At 35.1% G+C, this 21,467-nt stretch overlaps 1 long non-coding RNA gene and 1 pseudogene across 5 annotated transcripts; both read right to left on the reverse strand.

The window, feature by feature from the left end:
* Nucleotides 1–779: 779 nt before the first annotated feature.
* LOC132310501 (methanol O-anthraniloyltransferase-like) lies at nucleotides 780–3,288 on the reverse strand (annotated as a pseudogene).
* A 559-nt stretch (nucleotides 3,289–3,847) lies between these two features.
* LOC132308841 (uncharacterized) lies at nucleotides 3,848–21,101 on the reverse strand. Of its 5 annotated transcripts, none has more exons than XR_009482490.1 (5): nucleotides 20,654–21,101; nucleotides 20,219–20,310; nucleotides 17,893–17,999; nucleotides 7,851–8,039; nucleotides 3,848–5,691 (listed from the first exon to the last, which is right to left on the reverse strand). It is a non-coding gene; the product is annotated as an uncharacterized LOC132308841 (long non-coding RNA). The 5 variants fall into 5 exon arrangements; XR_009482488.1 differs by having other exon boundaries at nucleotides 17,893–18,060; nucleotides 20,549–21,101; XR_009482489.1 differs by having other exon boundaries at nucleotides 20,219–21,101.
* Between the last annotated feature and the right edge of the window lie 366 nt (nucleotides 21,102–21,467).

A 21,467-nucleotide genomic window follows, 5' to 3' on the forward strand; every position in this document is an offset into this window, starting at 1 on the left:
CATACCCTAAAGACTATACTATATTTCATTAAATGACCATAATGCCCCTTCTTATTGAATTATATTTAATATATTTTTCTTATTTAAATAAATTATGAAAAAATTCAAACTAATTTGATGAGATATTTTTCATTAAATTTGCAAAAATTTACCTTTATTTTTTTTAATGAATTATTTAAATAAAAAAATTTAGTAGAAATTTTTAAAATTTTTAATGAATTTATTACATGAAAATAAGGTATTTTTTTTAAAAGTATTTTATTAATTTTTCATCAATATATTGTATGAAAAATATGATATTTTTTTATGATAAAAATGTTTAAATTGGTTATAATACGTTTTATTATAAGTAATAAAGTTTTAACAATAAATTAATCAATTTAGAAAATGATAGTTACAAATCTATTTATCTATTTTTTTTTCATTTTTATGATAAATTGATACTCAAAATAAAACTAAGGTAAATAGTATAATTAATATTTGCATAAGAGAAAAGATAATAAAAATAATTTAATAAGAAATGAAAATTTTAATGAAAAAAGGTAAAATAGTTTTTTGTGATAGATTTGTCCTTAATTGCAACAAATCAATAGTTTAGGTTGGTGGTTTTTAGGTCAGGGAGTTATTTACAAAAGGGCAATAGTTTAGGGGGATTTTTTGATGTTAATTATTTGTTGTGTTTAGTTGATTAATAAAGGGAAAGAAAAGAAATGATAGGAATAGGGAAAGAAAGGAAAGAAAATTTATTTATATTTTCTTAATAAAATAAGGCCAATCTGAAATTTAAATCCCTACTTCACATGGTACACATACACAAAGCATTATATTATAATTAATTTTCATTCATTGTTGCTCATTAACTCAGAGCATGGATTGAATTTTAGTGGGCTTTATATCATATGAATCTTCCACACCACCCTGAGTCATTTTGTGAAGCTCATGCTGACTGGTGGTGGCAAGCATATTGGTACCACAATCCCATCCTCTCCTTCACAGTTTTTGAATGGAGCATAAAAGCTAAACAAAAAAAGGGCTCCGGCAGGGCCACCATATACGGGCTTTCCCCACCCAAAATTGAGTTTATCGAACCCAGCTCGTCTATGATCCGAAACCATATAGTTCCCACCCACCGTATACAAGGGTCTTCCCTTGATCACCATAAAGGTCTGCCACTGACCTTATGTACTCTTCACTCATCTGACCCTCTGTACTCTTTACCAACTCCACAGCATACTTTAATGGCTTTCTGCATAGCATTTCCGAGGTTGAAAGTGCTGCTGGGTACACAAGTGTATTGCCATAGAAACCGGGAGCTATACGAATACCCTTATTAACAACACGCGCAGTGACAATGCAAGAAACGCAAACAATCTCATCAGGATCTACTTCAAGTGCAATTGTGCGACATCTCCATAAACATGCCGTTATTACCTCAAATATTGAGCAACTACCTAGGATTGGAGGTATTTGTTTCCGGAGGGCTATTAATTCTTCATGTCCGAAAAAGAAAGACCTCTGGATCAAGTTGTTGTTGTTGTCCATGGCCATTGATGTGTCTCTTACTTCTTCGTATTCGTGATGTGGGCATGTTATGCCGGAGGGTTTCTTGCGTTGAACACTTCCCTTTCCCACACAGGAGTCACAGAAGGTGCATTTGGTTCACCTCGTGCAAACGCACCCATTGTGCTGAGAAATTGGAACAAACCAGCTGCATCACACATTGTGTGATTTAGGCGCAGTGCCAACACAAATCCACCTCAAACAAAACGAGTCACCTGCGCATGCACCCATTAATTATTTGAGAGAGACTAATTTAATTTAATGCTCCTGTGTATTACTAGTAGTAGTTAGGGCTGCATCTTGGGCGGGTTTGAAGTATAATTGGAGTTCAACTCACCATATGAAATATTAAATCCAAGCCCAATCTTAACCCTATTCTCAACCCTAATTACTCAACCCGAACCCAACCCATCCTCTACTTTTAAATTCAAGCTTACAACTCGGGTTTAGATTCCGGATTAAAACTTCGAGTTCATTCGAGTTACTCATATAACTATTTTTCATACAGAAAATTTAATATGATCTTAAATTAGTTTTAGATTAAATTATTCTTTAACAAAAAAAAGTTTAAAGACTTTTTGTAGATTTTTAATAAATTATAAACAAAATATTAGAAAATTAATTGTGGTAAGTGTTAACATGCAATAAGTTAAGATTTAAGTGGTGAAGTTGAAAAAAAAAAGAAGTAACCATAGTTTAAATATTATATATAATGTGTATATATATATATATATATATATATATATATATATATATGATAGTAACAGAAGTTATGATGCAAGGTAGGTTGAACACACCTGAATCAACAACAAAGGGCAACCGATGATTCCATCAGAGCCAGGGACATTGTACAAAAGCTGGTCCAAGTAAGGAGAGGGTGGCTGAAGCATGTCGTGGTGGAGCCCAACATTTGCATCAGCCTCTGTGGAGTAATCCAACATGAGTTTTCGGTTGGAGGCTTCAAAAAGCCTACCAGCAAATGGGTAGTAAAAAACAAGTGTCTTAGCCAGTGCTTCTCTGATCACCCTCACAGGGTCCTTTCCTTCCATGGAAGGACCTTTTTTTGTAGAACATTATGACGGGGGCTTGAAAGCGAAGACCTTTCTGGTCATGTATGTCTGAGAGCTGCTTTATTTCATTGGGTGTGGACATTGCAGGCACTACAAGTTCAGCCTCATGCCTTACCATAGTGGATGGACATGCCATTAATTCCAAGGAAATGCCATGAAGAAAGTAAAAGAAAGGAGATTTAGTCAGTCTTAGACTCGATGGTGTGTTTTTTTATGTGAAAAATGAAATGGTATTTATAGGTTGCGTCAATTGAGCATATTGTTGGATCGTCGTCTGCCCTTTTTTATCCTATGGTGGTTAACAGGACACGTCTCCAGAAATAAATGCACAGTACTCTACTTTAGTACAGATCAAGGAATTCTATGTAATCTTGGTCACACGTTTTAAGTCGGATTTTTTTTTTTGTTGACCCAACTCTGACCACTCACACAAATTTTTAAGCCACTTAATTGGGACTCAAATCTCATCGCATCATCTTAAACTTAGGTGTCACTCGGTGTTTGTAACTTTTTTTCAAAGAATAGATATCATTAAACACTTTCATGAATCGGTTGATTCGATCGATTTACATCGATATTTGACCGCGGCCGTTATCGCGACTTCAAACCATGGGTAGAATTTATGCATATTACACTAATGACTAAGTTCTGGCCTGTTGTTTCCATATATAAACATTTTTATTCTGTAATTAAAGTTACTAAGTGAATATTTGTCAATTTTATGAGTGAATGGTCCCCTTTATATACAGAACAGGGTGCAGACTTCAAACAAAGCTTCACTGACGCCGATTTTGGCAAATTATTTGGGGATGACGTGCTTGATTTATTTAGATTTGTACAAGATTATCAAGTGATAAAAACTTGGATGAATTTCAAGTTCATCCAATTGCTTAATTGCTTAATTATAGGTTTAGTTATTTTAAAATTCTATAAATAATTGTAAAAGACTTTGTGCATGCACCATACAATCAAACGCATCAATAGATTTTCATTCTAAATCATATTTTCCTAGTTTAATTCATTCTCAATTTAATTTGATTTTCTTTAGTTATTTATTCTAGTTTAGTTTGCTTAGATAACTGAACTTCCTTTTGTCTATATTCTTTCCTACACTTCATTTCTTATTCTCCATTATTTCCTTACAATTCCCAGTAGCTACGATAGCTTCCATTTTAATTTTAATTTCTATTTCAATTTAAATCGCTGTGTTATTGCAATTTGCTTTTGCTTTAAAGTCATGTTTTAATTAAGGCAAATTGAACCTGAGTGTTTCATGTTGTCTCATGTTCCATTATTTTCACAAAAAAGAAACTCATCTCTCCCAATCAAATCAAGCCCATTGGTTTTAACATGCCCAGGCCCATTGGTTCTGACACGCCCACGCTAACCAATTTCTAAATTGACAGGCCTCTGCTAATTTAAGGGTCAACATTTTGGCACCCTCGGTGGGACCCACTGGGGCGAGCGAATTGCAAGAATTCTAAAGGTGTCGTCTCTACTGAAGACGATAATGATGAAGAGAATCAGCCGATTCCTATGGGTGGATCCGCTGATTGTGTATCGACTATGCATGACCTCCCATTAGTACAGATCATGGATATGATGACATGAATAGAGCGTAAAATGGATGTCCAAGCCTCCATGCTCAACACACATAAAGTTGATGTGCAAGCACAGATCAGCAAAAACAATAACAAGATGAAGGCCGAGTTACATGCGTAACTCAGCGAAGAACATAATCACAACATGGATACTGTGATGGCCCAAATATCGGCTCCTCAGAATCGGCAGATGCAGGCTGGAAATTCCACTGCTTATGAATCGGTTTCTCGGCGGATTTCAATACCTTTGGCGACAGTTTCTCCCCCCAACCGGCATTGGTGATTTCAACTTAGCTGGATCAGCAAGCAGACTTACCAGCAAACCTGCAGCCGATCTGGATAGAGAATCAGCAGCAGTGATATCCGCATATCAGCCTCCTGCATTATATCGGTAAATTCAAAATCAGCAGGTAGCTTCTGAAGAATTCTTTGACTAGGGGCAGGGGGCAATCAGCCAGAAAATTGTCAGCTACCCTCTGTCGATTATCGGCATATGGTAAATGAGCCGCCAGCAGCAGATTATCGGCATGTGGTAAATCAACCATACACTCTTATATATCAACCACTAGTACTTGGAAGGCAGTCGATGGCAAACCAGCAACAAGGTTAGCCGGATTGCAATCAAACATATGGTTGGCTAGAATATTCACCACATTCAACTATTTAGAATTTTCAGCAGATACCTACAGTGCATCAGCCATCGCATCAACTTTATGTCCATCGACCATGGTCACAGATTGCACCAGAAAACCTTCTCGGAGAAGAACCTCCAGACCCGGGGCAGTGATATTGGATGGGGACATTCAAGTCCAGTAATTACTCCAATACCGTCACCTTCTGAAAAGTGAGGGGCAACCGATAGCCAATACTGAAATCGGCAAACTTGTCTATATCGGCAAAAAAGTTTAGCAGAATATCAGCCAGATGTGGCTATTGAACTTGATCAGCAGCAAAGTTGGGCAGAATATCAGTAACTATCGTTAAAAAATCAGCAATATACTAAAATCGGTCAGCCTTGCCGATTTAATGGGCGGACAAATCAACCAGCAGAGGAAAATTAATGGGAACAAGTGGTCGATTACCAAGAAATTCTGCTGGAATATCAGTAGAAAACTTTGATACTCGGGTCGGGGGGCAGCTAATGGCAGCTGCTGACCAGCCCAACTAGCCAATGTTAATGGACAGAGCCATAGGTAACAATCAGATATCTACCGTATCAGCTGAAAAGGGAATGGCTGATAATAAGAAAAGGGTAATCGGCGACAACAGTCTAAAATTCCCTGAAAAGCAACTGAAAATCAGAACAAATAAAAGTGTGATCAACCTTGTTCTTAGATAAAAGGTTGATCTTGGTAATGAAGAGAAGTAGCCCAATGTTGTTTAAAGTACGCCATCAGCCATTCAAGTCAAGGAGATAAAGCAGCTGAGAGGAACCAACTTGCTCTCATTCAACATGGTTGCTGCCCCGAATGAAATGGTACAAATCAGCTAAAAGAAAATCGGCTAAGAGCTAATTGGCTGAAAGAAAATTGGCAAATGTACTAGAAATGCTTGGCCCATTGTGATATCTAATGAACAATCATCGGCTGAAATAATTGTTCTAGCTTGCTACCCTAAAAAAAAAAAAAAGACGGCAATGGAAAAATATTAAGGTGATGATAAGATCACGAAAGAGAGAGAATCGGTCATCGAATGCAAAATTTTATGCGGCTAATACAACACTATATGGCAAGAATCGAATGTTGCTAAGGTTCATCGACAAAGATATAGTGGGTCTGCCGATATCAGCTGCCATGAAAAGAAGTTTAGCTGATGTTGAAGAGTTACTCAGGCAAGTATCTCGGTTAAGGATGGAACCTACTCAGCTAGTTGCTGATGAAACCCATTTTAATTTCTTTAAGCCTGATTGGATCAAGATGGAATCAGCTGCGAGATCAAATCGGCAGAGGGAAAATCGGTCATCAAAGAAATTTTGTTTTTTTCGGCTGATATGGCCAAAATTATTGAGGAACACCAAAATTCAAAAAGATCAGCTGAGAAAACTCTTTATTGGTGCAACATCGTTCTTTTGGCAAAGATAATAGTCAGATCGGCTAATATAAAGCTTCACAATAATTTAATTCCATCCGATTTTGATTATGCTTTGTCAGTAGAGTGGGAAAACATTGGGGGCAAGTACTTCATAGGTTCTTATGGGCAGCCGATATTGACCAACTTTTTGAGAAGTTAAGAAGAAGCGGGATCCGCAGATTTGGCTAATATGAAATAAAAATCATCTTAGAGGTGATTCAGAATAAATGAAGTTATGGAGCTCATTGATTTGTCATCTTATTCAAAGTGATTAGCTCAGTCATGGTTCAAAATATCATTCCAAGGTACTTTAAATTTCAAATATCTGATCGGATTAGGCGACCAACAGCCGATTATCAAATTAGGCGACCAACATCCGATAAGACATTTAAAATTAGGGGCATTGTTGACACCCATTTTGGTAAATTATGTGGCGATGACATGACAGGTATTTAAATGGTGATGCGCCGCTATTTGATTGATGATACTTGGGTGGAAAGGATAATGATATAAACCAAAGTTTGAGGATAAAGCTTGAGTTTTTTAGATTTGGATAAGATTATGAAGTAATAACATCTTGGATGAGTTTCAAGATGATCTAATTACTTAAGGACAATACCTCACTAGTGAGGATCTACACCATCCTCACTGTTGATGTGAACCAATAATAACTTGACTATAGATGTTAATCAAATCACCATCTATGATTTGGTAAGTGGATATCTACCCCCACAGTATTGAATTTGGTAATTAAAGATAAAATGTTCATTTATTATTGGTTCACATCAACAGTAAGGATGGTGTAAATCCTCATTAGTGAGGACCTAAGTAATATTCATTACTTAATCATAGATTTAGTTATTTTGAAATTCTATAAATAATTGTAAAAGCCTCCATGTAAGAGGTCCAACACCTCACAATCAAACGCATTAATAGATTTTCATTCTAAATCATGCTTTTCTAGTTTAAGTCATTCTCAATTTTCCAGTTTAGTTTAACTTTCTTTAGTTATTTATTCTAGTTTAGTTTCCTTAGTTAATTGAACTTCATTTTGTCTATATTCTTTCCTACACATGATTTTTGAGGGTTCTGTAACAATAATTAGAATTGTTAAATCAATTGCAAAATGTTATTTTTGGTCTTCTCGCCCAGGCTTGAGCATACAGTGGATATCTCAAAAGGGTAAGATGGGTATTTACAATAATTTCAAGACTCACATGATATAAACATGAACCAATTTCCGTCTATTTTCCAAGGGGACATTTTGCAATGAAGCTTGATACTACTAAAACTAGGTTTGGGTGCCTTCATTGGACTTTCTACAAACAGAGTCACCTCAGTGTCTATTATTTTATTTCTATCTTAAACTAAGTCGTAAAAAATCCTGAGTTTGTTTTTGAACACTCCATAAATTCCAAATGACATATGCAACATTTCCAAATATAAGCTAAGCTAAGCACTTAAAATTACAACACATCTTCCTACTAATCTCAGACAATGCAATGCTATTAACTAAACGAAGCTAAGCACTTCAAAGATGACAACATACCAGTCTCATCTTGGATTTCCTCGTCTCAAATCTACTCTTGTATCTTCTCTGAGTTGGTTTCTCATACATCGCAAACTAACTTCAAAATCCTTGACCAATTTGATGTGGAAGTATTCCCAATCTCGTTACTTGGTATAATCCCACATCTGCTCAAAGCTTATATGTTAGTTCTACATCATTCTTTTGTACCTAAAAGCCAGTCATTATTGAACTACAATTAGGTTCAGTAACGTGCCAATTTAAATGTCAAACACTATATATCGTCTGAGTTGCATGGTTTCTAACATAACATTATTGGAAACGGAAATTTACAAAACATAGACAGACACAACTTATTTGTCAAATTTGATAGCAAAAGAACATTAAGGCATTATAAACAAAAAAGCATCCAAATGAAGGGAATGAGCCCGATTAAAGGTTTTCAAAAGCTAAAACAATCCTAATCCAAATGGTGATCTGCACACAAACACATGCGTGTGCATCACACACATGAATCTGTTATTGTGTTCATATGTTCAACAGAAAAAAAGCCAGAACATAACTATAAGTATGAATCCAATCATCATATACAATTTGAGGAACAATATAACTACCAAAAAAATGATCAGTTGAAGAAAAATATTTAAAATTCCAACAAAATATCATACAGAAATATGAACAATCCACAGAACTGGAACCTTCACTCAATTCTACCATAACAAACCCCAAAAGGAGATACCCGTGCCAAGTAACAAAGAAATTGGCACAGTTTTCACCAAGGAAAGCACATAAAATACTTGAACACATCTATTAACTGAATGTAACACAAAATCCAACTTTTAACTAATAATTCAGATTAAGTTGCTGCAAGGTAAATCTGTATAATTCACCACTAATGGAATTAATTCCATATGAAGAAGTTTCCAAAAACCACTCAGGTAACATGATTCCTGAACTGCTGCAGCCAAATTATATGCATAATAACAGGATCTTCACATATTTTCTTGACCAAGACATATCTAATGTTATTCATATATATCTGATTCACAGAAGCTTAAAGTTGAAATATTGCTCAACTCTGGTTGTCATTATGTTTTCCTCAGAAACTGTAATAACATGCACTTCAGTGCAGCTGTGAGAAATTGTTATAGTTAAATTTTTGGAACGAGGGACTTCATCAAAAGTTCAAAACTGCATTTTATACTGAATTTTCTTTAACCTGAGTGTGTGCTCGCCCGCAACTACAGTTCTAGTTAAATAAGACATCACGACCTATTCCAAACCACCCCACACCCTCCCAAAAAAAGGGTCTAAAATAGGATACCTCATGTTAAAACTTGTAATTAGTACGAGTAAGAATAAAAAGGGAAAAAAAAAATGTTTCTAGCCAGCCACAGTGACCCATGCATGCTGCAGTGGTGAAGCAACATTTTTGAATTGTCCAAGTCAAACCACTATTCCGGTTCAAACCACATGTCAAACTGAAGTCTCAGACGCATGAGAACTAAAGAAGGTAGCATTTCATAGATTGGACGATGGTCCAAATGAATAAATTAGGCCACCATTACTCAAAAATACAGCAAATAGCTTCTCATACCTCAATCATTAATTTCAACATATTGAGGGACAAGACCTCCCACTATTTCCTTCCTCTTTAAATGCCTAGGTTTTAGAGGAGGTTTAGGGCATGTTCCTCTCTATGATTGATAACTAAAGAACCCATGCAAAGGTAAGATGGAATCTGCAATTACATCTCCTGAAGATCAGAGGCCAAGAAAAATTTAAGGAACCATTCTGTTTAGACTTTGATCGAGGACATGAAATGATTCTTTGCAACTCATCCCTACAGCTCCTTCCTCATCAGTTGCTTTCTCTATAAAAATGGAGAAGCTTTTGGAGGGCATGAACTTGCACGGGATTTGATTTTCGTGCTTGGGTTGATCAAAGTAGGTCAAATATTAATTAGTTTCGATCTCATATAGTTATGAAACACTGATTATTGTGTGCACCAACCTTTGAAAGGTAGCGCAGTTGGTAGAGATTCGGTTATTGGTTGCGATCTTAGCTGTTTTAGTCTGGAGTGTGTGCGCAACTAGGGGATTGAATTGATGTACCAAATCACACATCAACAACAATATGGCAAGTTACTTATAACAAAATAATGGCAAAACTGAGAAGGGACAAAATAATATAAAGAAATAAAATATTTTAAAATTTTAAATATCAGTCTTTTCTAATAATTTAAAAGCAAATATATTGTTTGTATTATTATGTAGTCCATAAATCAGGTGATTCCAGTATTCTCAAAAATCCAGCCAGTTAAATCTGTTTTCCTGTTACAATATAGCCAAAAGTGTGGCTATTATTCGTATTTGGTAGGTTGCAGATGTCTGGCAAGAATTTAAGAAGGGAAAATGCTTGCCTCCTACCCCATCCGAGGGAACTTCCATCTTATAGGGGAACTTGGGCCAGATCAAAACTTTAAATCTGTATAAAAAAATTTAAAAAAAAAAATTAAAGGTGGATGTTCTGGATCCATTGTTGCCCACCACCTCCTCGTTTCAAAACCCTAATCTCTGTCCTTAGGTTCTGCTAATAACCCCTTCCACCACCGTTGGCTGCCACCTCCTCCATTCTCAAACCCTAAAATCCAAGTTGGGGATCAACGTAGTGAGGGATCTGGCGTGGGAAGAGGGGGTGGAGGCAGCCAGAGAAGAGGAGTTTATGCAAGTGATTGAGAATTTGAAAGCTGCTCTTACCGTAAAGAAAAAAGAGTTGTTGTAGTTAAGAGAAAAATAACATCCATGAAGAGAAGGGTGAATATTAGGGTTTTTGGATGGAGGTAAGGAAGAAGAGCTATGGAGTCTTGACTGTGAAGATAGAGAATCCGTACCGTCTCAGATGTGGGGAGAGAAAAACATGTATTGTCTTTGGATTACATGTAAAAAAAAAAAAAAAAAAAAAAATAGCTGGATGACCCACCTTTATTTTTTTTTTTTTTTCAAGTTTTATACAGATGTAAAGTTTTTATTAGGCCAAGTCCCCTATAAGAAGGAAGATACTTCTGATGCGATAGGAGGCAAATACAGTCCTTTAAGAAGCAAGGTAGAATTTCTTCCCTCTTCCTCTCTGAGGCTACCATACGATTACTGTAAGGCAACTTCAGTGTACCCTTTATGGAAAGATTTGAAAGAAGACTTGATGATCGAAAGTTGTAATATCTATTGGAAGGGAAATGGTTGATTTTCATTATAAGCACCATTTTTAGTATAAATCTATATCTACCACCCCAGCTTTGGTAGTTGAAGCTTGAAAAGCTCTAGAGGAGCTTCTAGTGAAGCAGGGTTCAGGGGAGGAATCCAAAATCATTTGGTGGCATCGCAGAACTGTTGGAACAAAAAACAATGCCGCAACAGTTCCAAACGAATAGCCTAAGATCTGAAACATTTTCATCCAGCCACACAACATAGCAAGGCTACACCCAAACCCCCTCATTAAATGGCCCCCAAATAAGAAATAATGTCAACCTCAAAGCAATTCCGACCTAAACCAAGCAAAATTAAAATACTGCAGCAAAAATATCTTTCTCCACCAAATCCACACATCTATCATATACATATATATACACACATTATATTATAGTCAGGAACTTACACCTGGTGTAAAATAATAGTTACTGTTATACCCTCTTTATAACTTTTTGAAAGGGGCCCGAACCCACAATGCAATTAGACAAGTTTATCATGTTGTTTGTAGAACACAGAAAATTGTAGTCTTTTGACTCTTTGTAGAGAAATTTAATGCCCAAAAATAATCAATATAACATAAATAATATCATACTTAAACAGGAAATTGAAAACCACAGTAAATTAAGAGGCACTTATCAATTAGAGACTGAGGCAGATGTTCAACACACTGTCCTAAGGCAGATTCGTCTCCCACACATCCTTCAAGCAATGTTGTTGGGTTGCAGACGTCTATCTATCTGCAGGATTCAACGGTCTTCAACCATCATCATAACTCATAAGACAGCAATCCAATATGATGATTCCATCAAAGCAATGACAATTACCCACTTTAAAGACTTAAATATATTACATATGTATAAGTAGGAAAAGAACTTCACTTTAATGAAACGTGAAGTAAGATCAGTAGATGAAAGATTTCTGTAAAAGTAGAATAAAGTTATTTTTGCAGGGAGAAGAATGATCATTATTTGATAGTTTTAAACGTATACGACACTCAATATTTAAAGATTAATAGACAACTCTTGGCAAGAGTCATGACCTTTTGGGATATATAACCCATCAACATGTCATGTACAAATAGTCACGACTTTCAGAAACTCAACAGTTATATAATAATAATACAAAACAAATAATTATAATAATCATTCACCAAACATTCCAACATATCAGACATATCATAAACGCTTCATAATGACTTTGTTGAATATGGTCAAATGTCCGGCTCATAAACTTACTTTTTCTTGATAAGTACTCCCTCCGTCCTAATTTAAGTGTCGCTTATGGGGAGTAGTAATTTTTAAGGGGACATGTTGGACATGCATTGTCTCCCTGGAATGTTACTAACTTGCCCTTTTAAATTTTGAATATTCAAGTTTGAAATTTTAAACTCAAAGAGCATATATGGAAAGATGTGAAATATATTGTTTGAAAAAGGATAGTGAACTATTATTTTGGGACAGACAAAAAAGGAAAGCATAGCACTTATTTTGGAATGGAGAGAGTATTAAATTAACCTCTAATTTAGAATTATACTGATAAGAGAGCTCTCTTTACCCAACAGGTACGGAAGGAAATCTAATCTAAAAAATGGTTTGATAAAAAATAAAAAATACAGCCTATGAGAAGCTATTAATGAGTGTAGGAATCTAAGTTACACAGAGCGGGAGCGAGTGCGGGAGTTGAAGCAAGTGCGAGAGCGCGAAAGCGTCAAAGTGTCAATTTTTTGAGAGCGGGAGTGTCTTGAGAGCGTCGTATATTAGGTTTAAATAAAATTATATCAGTCATAACATATATATTTTATTTATTTAAATTCATATACAAATATATTCATGATTATTTATTCCATTAATGATATATGTAATAAATAAACTAACTTTTCTCATTAATAGAAGCGTGATTTATTTGTAATATTCTCTAATTGGGAAGTTTTTTAGTAGTATATTTTCAAACATGTATAATTAATATATATATATGGTAGTATAGCAACGCCATACAGTTGAGGCACACTAAAATTTATGTAATTAATGTACATATTGAGTAATAGTGTAAGTAATAAATGCATATATGGTAATATAGGTGTTCCATATTATTGGGACTCTAACAAATTTAGCTATATAACATAAATTCGTATGGAAATCGTGAATTAGGAAAACAAATTCGCGAATTGCAAAAATTGAATTCGTGAATTTTGTGCGAATTTGCTCTCAAGTCGCAAATTCGTGTGCGGAACTTGAGAGCGAGGCCTCTTTGGACGAATTGTGTGACTGAGGTAGGAATAGTAATTTTTACAGCAGATGTTAATTTAATCATGTGCCTTATATACATACCTTAATCATGCATATCATAGACGCTTCATAACAACTTTGTTGAATATGGTCAGGTGACCAGCTCATAAACTTATTTTTTCTAAATAAATATTAAATTAACCTCTAATTTAGAATTCTATTGATAAGAGAGCTCTCAATCTCCAATTGTTGATACACACACATCTATAATTGCATGTCATGTTCTCAAGTGCGCATAGAAGTGAGTTACTAGGTTCAAAATCCATAGAGAGCTTGCAGGGGATGCTTTGATGGAAATGAAGAGTTATTGACAAATCATGAACTTTCATTTTAGTATCCCCTCCCCACAAAACAAAACAACGAGACAGCCGACACAACATTCAGCAAAGGTGTCGAGTACGTTCGCATGAATCTAAGATCTGCTTTAACTTAACCTAAGGAGGAACACGAGATCCATGAAAGCACCTTCACTGCCATTCAGATTCTTCACATATTTTTTCTTATCAATACAAATTTAAGGCATGTTCAACGAAAAACTAACTAGCGAGGCAAAGAACCCTAATAATATATTATTCGTCAGCTGTGAAGAATAGTTTGGTCGGAGATATTTGCTACTTAGCAGTGTCTTATGAAGAAATGTAAACAACTTGACAGAAAGATGCTGAATAATTAACTAGAGCAATTAACTATTAAAAAAAGAATTCTACCTACTTGCTTTAACTCATAGCTGCAAGGCATGAAGACTTTTCTATATCTGAGTACTGTTGTGCGGTTACATTCCGCTGCTACGCAAGCGCAAGGATGACTCAAAGCTGACCAAAAAACTAGCTTTGGCTGAATCCTGATTGCTGACAAGTTCACTAACCTCGCTGCAACAGGCAAAAAAAAAACTCTGGCCGTAATCCATGCAACCTTGGCACATTATTGGAGCCGTATATAAACAATTCTTATTCTGAGACACTACCATCCTGCAAATCTACTCAAATAGAAAGCAGCAGGTTGTGGAAGCATGGTAGTCACGTGGCCTAACATATAGCGATCTTTAAGGCCATTAGAAGAGGAATCCACCAACGAAGACCCTTCTCCTCCCCTTTTCTCAGAAGAAAAGGAGGATCCAGACAAAATCAATGAAATGGAAGATATCTGAGTGAATGGAAAGGAAAATACAACGGGAAAGCATATTCAACAATCCTAGATAATTGAACCAGATTTCAGGCTCAGTCCACCAAGACGACTAATGTTGGGCATTATTAACTACTGAGAGAATTAAGATATAACGATCATGAGAACAAACTTTCTGAAAGCAACTGTTCTTTAACCTTTTAAGCCTCCTATGTTTGAGAAACTACCTATTTTACGTAAGGATATATAGATATAAAATATATACTTTTTCATAATGTCACTTATTTCATCATACCATTAGAGCAAGTTTAGTTTTCAGAAACCTGGCTGCTTTAAAACTTAACTATATTCCTGTTGCATCTCTAGTAATGTGGACAAGACTGATACTATCATCAAAAAACCTCTAACCATACATTTCACGGACGAAGAAAACCAATATGGCAATACCCTAATTTCACTTTTGGTTTTGGCAAAAAAAGAAAAAAAAAACACACACACAAACTAGAAATCTTCCTATTTGGATGCAAATTTCAGCAACCTTTCTACATAAGATGTCCCGGCCAAAATTGAAAGGATAAGGGGCTAGAAATATAGTTTTGTTCTTGCTACATTTTGATAGAAATTATGATTCTCTAATTTGAGTCAGTTGCAGATTTGAAGAGGAAGGACAATAGAAATTTTTGAATTACCTATACTGAAAAAGAAATTCTCACTCTTAGAATGCATGTTTTTCCTACTCTAATGCGTGATCTTTCTATTCTATTAGGTATCATTTTATTCATTTTTAGCTCATGAATTCTAAAGTTCCAATTATTTCAACACAGGGACATTCTTAAATTTATCCTTTTATATAAAATCCCATATGTAATCAAATTGATACTGGTAGATATCACTGAACCCTACAATCCGTCACCAGCTATTTTATATTCGCCTGTGTGGAATTCAATAAGATCAAATTGCCAATTGTAGAACTACAGCAAGTAAAAACATGAACAAAGCTCAATATAAATCCAAGATAGTAATTTGCAGAAGGAAATAAACCTAAATAATAATACCTACTCTTTTTAATTGCCGTGTTGGCCATACCAAACACTGAAACTCAATGTTCATACTCTCATAAGCATCATAACCAAGGAAAGACCGAGAAAGATGCCACTCTACTAGCAGATCATATCACGTCAACTTGAAAATGAAGATCACCATTTTCTCATAGAAAAATGAAGGGAAAAAAAAAAAAAAAAGAATCAAACATTCCTCAATAAATAAATAAAAACTCCACAGATTTCATCAAATCTACAGTAATAGATCCATGAAGCATTCAAATCTAGAGGAAAATCGTATTAAAAAGAAAAATTCAAACCATAATTTGAAGCATAGAATGCCGTATCTATCACAAACAAAAAGGCGGGCAACAGATTCAAATCAGACAACCGAAGATTTGAAACATTTGTAGCTCTGATACTCAGCGCGGTCTCCTAGCAGATCATATCTCATCAACTTGAAAATGAAGATCACCATTTTCTCATAGAAAAATGAAGGGGAAAAAAAAAAAAAAAAAGGAATCGAACTTTCCTCAATAAATAAAAAACTCCACAGTTTTCCTCAAATCTACAGTAATAGAGCCATGAAGTATTCAAATCTAGAAGAAAATCGTATTAAAAAGAAAAATTCAAACCAAAAATTGAAGCATAGAATGCCGTATCTATCGGACAATCCAATATCTGAAACATTTGTAGTTCTGATACTCAACGCGGTCTCAGATTCAGTTGATGCAAGGTGGGACCTAAATTGCGGATAAAATTCAAATGGAACTGCCAAACACGGCCTCCAAACGAATCTGATACTGGCACGTAGATGGTGCACTGACTTTTGCTGCAACAATTGGCAAAGGGAGACTAAAGTGGCATTTTGAGAGAGAAGTGGGTCGTGCCGTTAGAATTTTTGAACCTGGATTTGTGAGAGAGAAGTTTCTAGTCTTGAAGTTTTGAAACCCTTGATTTGTGGGGAAATTACAAAACAGTCATTGTGGTGACTGCATGGAGATACAGTAATTGTTCTGCAACTCTAATATGCTCTTTTATAAGAATGACTATATGCTGTTAGTTTAGTATGGACTGTGGAAGAAAACTGGGGGATGCCAAGTAGCTTTGTCTAATATGCTCTTTTATAAGAATGACTATATGCTGTTAGTTTAGTATGGACTGTGGAAGAAAACTGGGGGATGCCAAGTAGCTTTGTAAAAGAATGGGAAATTTTTATATAATTGGATTTTGGAACATATATATAATAGAGCTTTTCCAAAATTTTGGAATGAGAAGCTTTTAATGACTGTAGGAATAGTAATTATTACACCAGATCTAATTTAATACTTTGCCTTGTATACACCTGTATGCATACCTAAATACATGTATAGTTATCCCACACAAACACATGTATATATACACACAGACCTATAATTGAATGTCATGTTCTCAAGCGCGTTTACTAGGTTATTATGCATAAAATAAATGATTCATAAGAACTTTGTTGAATATGGTCAAGTGTTCAGCTCATAAATTTACTTTTTCTTGATATCTATTAAATTAACCTCTAATTTAGAATTATATTGATAAGAGAGCTCTCAAACTCCAAGCATTTCCCGGCAGGCATGGAAGGATATCTAATCTAACTATTGGTTTGATAAATAAATAAATAAATAATAATAATAATAATAATAAAGCCTACGAGAAGCTAATAATGGTCCGGAATAGTAATTCTTACACCAGATGTAATTTAATCATGTGCCTTATATACACCTATATTCATACTTAAATATATGTATTTTTATTACACAGACAAACACGTGTTTGAATATATACACACGCATCTATAATTACATGTCATGTTCTCAAGTGCGCATATAAGTGAGTTTACTAGAGAGCTAGCAGGGGAAGCTTTGATGGAAATGAGGGTTATTGGCTAAATCATGAACTGTCATTTTAATACCCCGAATAAAAAAAAAAAAAAAAAAAAAAACTGCACATAATAAATCAAATTGCAAATATGGAAATCCAAAACAAAACAATGAAACAACCAACGCAACATTCAGCAAAGGGGTCCAAGATGTTCACATGAATCTAAGATCTGAACTTAACCTAAGAAGGAATGCAAGATCCATGTAAGCACCTGCACTGCCATTCAGATTCTTCACATATTTTTTTTCTTATCAACACAAATCTAGGGCATGTTCTACGAAAAACTAACTAGCAAGGCAAAGAACCCTAATAATATATTATTCTAGAGCTGTGAGGAATAGTTTGGTCTGAGTTATCTTTAGTTAGCAGGGTCTTATGAAGAAATGTTAGCAACTTGACAAAAACAAGTTGAATAATTAACTAGAGCAATTAGCTTTTAAAGAAAGAATTCTACCTCCTTGCTTTATCTCGTAACTGCAAAGCATACATATCGAATTTTCTTTATCCGAGACTACTGTCATGTTGTGCAGTTATATTCCGCTGCAACGCCCTCACTCAAATCTGACCAAAAAAAATAGCTTTGACTCGATCATGATTGCCGACAAAAAGTTAACTAACTTCGCTGCAACAGGCAAAAAAAAACATTGGCCAGAATCCATGCAATAATGAATGACAAACTAAAAACTTGCCTTGGCACATTACTGGCGCCGTATACAAACAATTCTTATTCTGAGAAACTACCATCCTGCAAATCTACTCAAATAGAAAGCAGCAGGTTGTGGAAGCATGGTAATCAGGTGGCCTATCAAATAGCAAACCTTCAAGGCCGTGAGGAAAGCATAAACAACAGCCATAGATTTTCTAATTGAACCAGCTTTCAGGTTCAATCCACCAAGACAACTAATGTTGGGCATTAGTAACTATTAAGAGCATTAAGATATAAGACTATTGTTGGAGAATATTATTATAGGAACCTTAAATTACTCCACATAATATTGCTCTGAGAATATTGTGGGAGTGATTTTAGACTATGATAAAATATGATTGGAGTGATTTATGTAATTGATTTTATGAATCTTCCATTAATTTATTTTCCATATTTATCATTTTGTTCTTTCTCCCATAAAGAGAGGTGCTCATTGTAAATTATCTTAAGAGAGAATGGAATGAAAGAGATGTAGCCGTCTGGGCTTTGTGTGTCGTGATGTAAGCCCTAATGGTTGAACCACGTTGTATTCTTGTGTTCTTCATGTTTTATTGTCTCTCTTCAACTTTTATTTTTCTTTTAACATGGTATCAGAGCATTCAACTTTTATTTTTCTTTCAACATGGTATCAGAACATTCAACTTTTATTTTTCTTTCAACATGGTATCAGAGCAGGTTTATCATTCCCTACCTATTCGTACTTAGCTTCAAGTTGGACACTTGAGTTAAAATCTCCATGTACCAACTCAAGGGAGGGTGTTGGAGAATATTATTATAGGAACCTTAAATTACTCCACAGAATATTGCTCTGAGGATATTGTAAGAGTGATTTTAGTCTATGAAAAAATATGACTGGAGTGATTTATGGGATTGATTTTATGAATCCTCCATTAATGTATTTTTCATATTTATCATTACCTATAAATAGAGGCACTGATCCCACCCAAAAAAAAAAAAAAAAAAAAATTACTTTTAGCCCTGTCTTAAAATAAAAATAAAAATAAAAATAAAAAATTATTATTATTACTATTAGCCCACCCAAAGAAATATTAGAGGTGTTCATTGTAAACAATCTTAAGAGAGAATGGAATGAAAGAGATGTAGCCCTCTGGGCTTTGTGTGTTGTGGATGTAAGCCCTAGTGGTTGAACCGCGTTTCTATTCTCGTGTTCTTCATGTTTTATTGTCTCTCTACAACTTTTATTTTCCTCTTAACAACTATCATGATAATAAACTTTCAGAAAGCTAGATTGTCCATCTAATTATTTTATCATACCATTAGAGCAAGTTTTCGTTTTCGAAAACCAGGTTGCTTTAAAACTTAAAGTTATTCCTGTTACATTCATAATAACAGTGACAAGACTAGTACCATCATCAAAAAATCTTTGACCGACCATACATATCACCGACATTGCAAACCAGGATACCCTAATTTCACTTTCAGTTTTGGCTAAAGAAACACAAACCAGAAAACATCCATTGGGATGCAAATTTCCCCAACTTTTCTATATAAAGATGTCCCCGCCAAATATAGAAAGGACAAAGGGCTAGAAATGTAGTTTCATTCTTGCAAATATGATTCTCTAACTGTAGTGAGGAAGGACAATAGAAATTTATGAGTTAGAATGCACGATTTTCCTATTCTATTAGGTATTCTAAAGTTCAAAATTCTTTCAACATGGGAACATTCTTAAATTTCTCCTTGCATATAAAATCCCACATACAATGAAATTGATACTCTTGAACCCTATAGTCCGCCAACAGCTATTCGTACTTAGAAGAGAATCTGTTCTGATACAACTCAGTTGTATGATAAAAATAAAATAAAAACCAAAGGAAAAATGGTACTAAATTTTGTTTAATCAAGACAACTACATTTTTTAAGGAAACTTCACATCATTTAATTAAATAATCAATGCAGCGATCAAAGTTACAGATTCCTCATTCACCAGTGTGGAATTCAATAAGATAATTGCCAAATGTAGAGTTACAACAAGTAAAAACACGAACAAAGCTCAATATAAATCCAAGATAGTAATTTGGAGAAGGAACTAAACCCAAATAATAATACTTACTCTTTCTAATTGCCGTGTTGGTCAGTTCAGTATCTTCTTGGAGCAAATAAGCACAGAAGAAAGAATTGAAGTTTTAGACGCCATATCAAACACTGAAAAATTCAATGTCAATACTTATAAGATGGATAACCAAGGAAAGACCGAGATCTAGATGCCATTCTAGACGCAGATCATATCACATCAACTTGAAAATGGAGATCACCTTTTTGAAGAACAAAGAATCAAACTTTCATCAATAAATCAAAAAACTCTACAGATTTCTACTGTAATAATAGATCCATGAAGTATAGAAATCTAGAAGAAAATCGTACTAAATAGAAAATTTCAAACCTAAAATTGAAGCATTGAATGCCGTATCTATCAGAAACAAAAAGGCGGCAACAGATTCAAATCCAACAATCCAAGATCTGAAACATTTGCAACTCCGATACTCACCGTGGTCTCCGATTCAGTTGATGCAAGGCGGGACCCAATTCGCCGCTAAAATTCAAATAGAACAGCCAAACACGGCCTCCGATCGGAAACGACGTCGCCGGCGAAGCAGTTCCCGACCTGCACCAAGCGAATTAGAGACCACCGCAACAAAATCTCCTCTTCAACGACCAATTCATTCATATATCTATGTGTGCATATATAGATCTATCTATGTGTATATTGGTAGAAACAAATAGATAGATCAGATAATTGCATGCAAGGAAGAACCCTATCTTGCGGTGTCAGTGGTCAGTAGCCATAGGGAGAGCTATAGCTTGTTAGGGAAGTGATGGTGGAGATGAGAGGTATTTATAGGGGAAACGAACGAATCGGATACTGACACGTAGACGTTGCACCGAGTTTTGCTGCAACGATTGGCAAAGGAGAGTAAAGTGAGGGGTTTTGAGAGAGAGAGAGAGAGAGAGAGGTGGTTCGTGCCGTTGGAATTTTTAACCCTGGATTTGAGAGAGAGAAGCTTCTAGTCTTGAAGTTTTGGACCCTTGATTAGTGCTGAAATTACCAAAAAGTCCACAGTGGTGACTACGTGGAGATAACAGTAATTGCACGTGCGCGACTTTTGTAACTGTGATGTGCTCTTTTACAATGATGACTATTACCATATGATTTATAATGGAAAATTTTACAGTCGTAGTATCTGCATATTCATACTGATATGGATTATGGAGTGAGAAATAAAAGTATTTTGTTACTAAAATAACTTTGGGGGTATGGAAATTTTTTTGTGTACAAATCTGTCCTTTGCATAATTACTTTT

Source organism: Cornus florida, unplaced genomic scaffold (assembly GCF_030987335.1).
Source record: "Cornus florida cultivar Cherokee Brave unplaced genomic scaffold, ASM3098733v1 CherokeeBrave_3.0.0_Hap2_Chr05, whole genome shotgun sequence".
NCBI classification, from domain to species: domain Eukaryota; kingdom Viridiplantae; phylum Streptophyta; class Magnoliopsida; order Cornales; family Cornaceae; genus Cornus; species Cornus florida.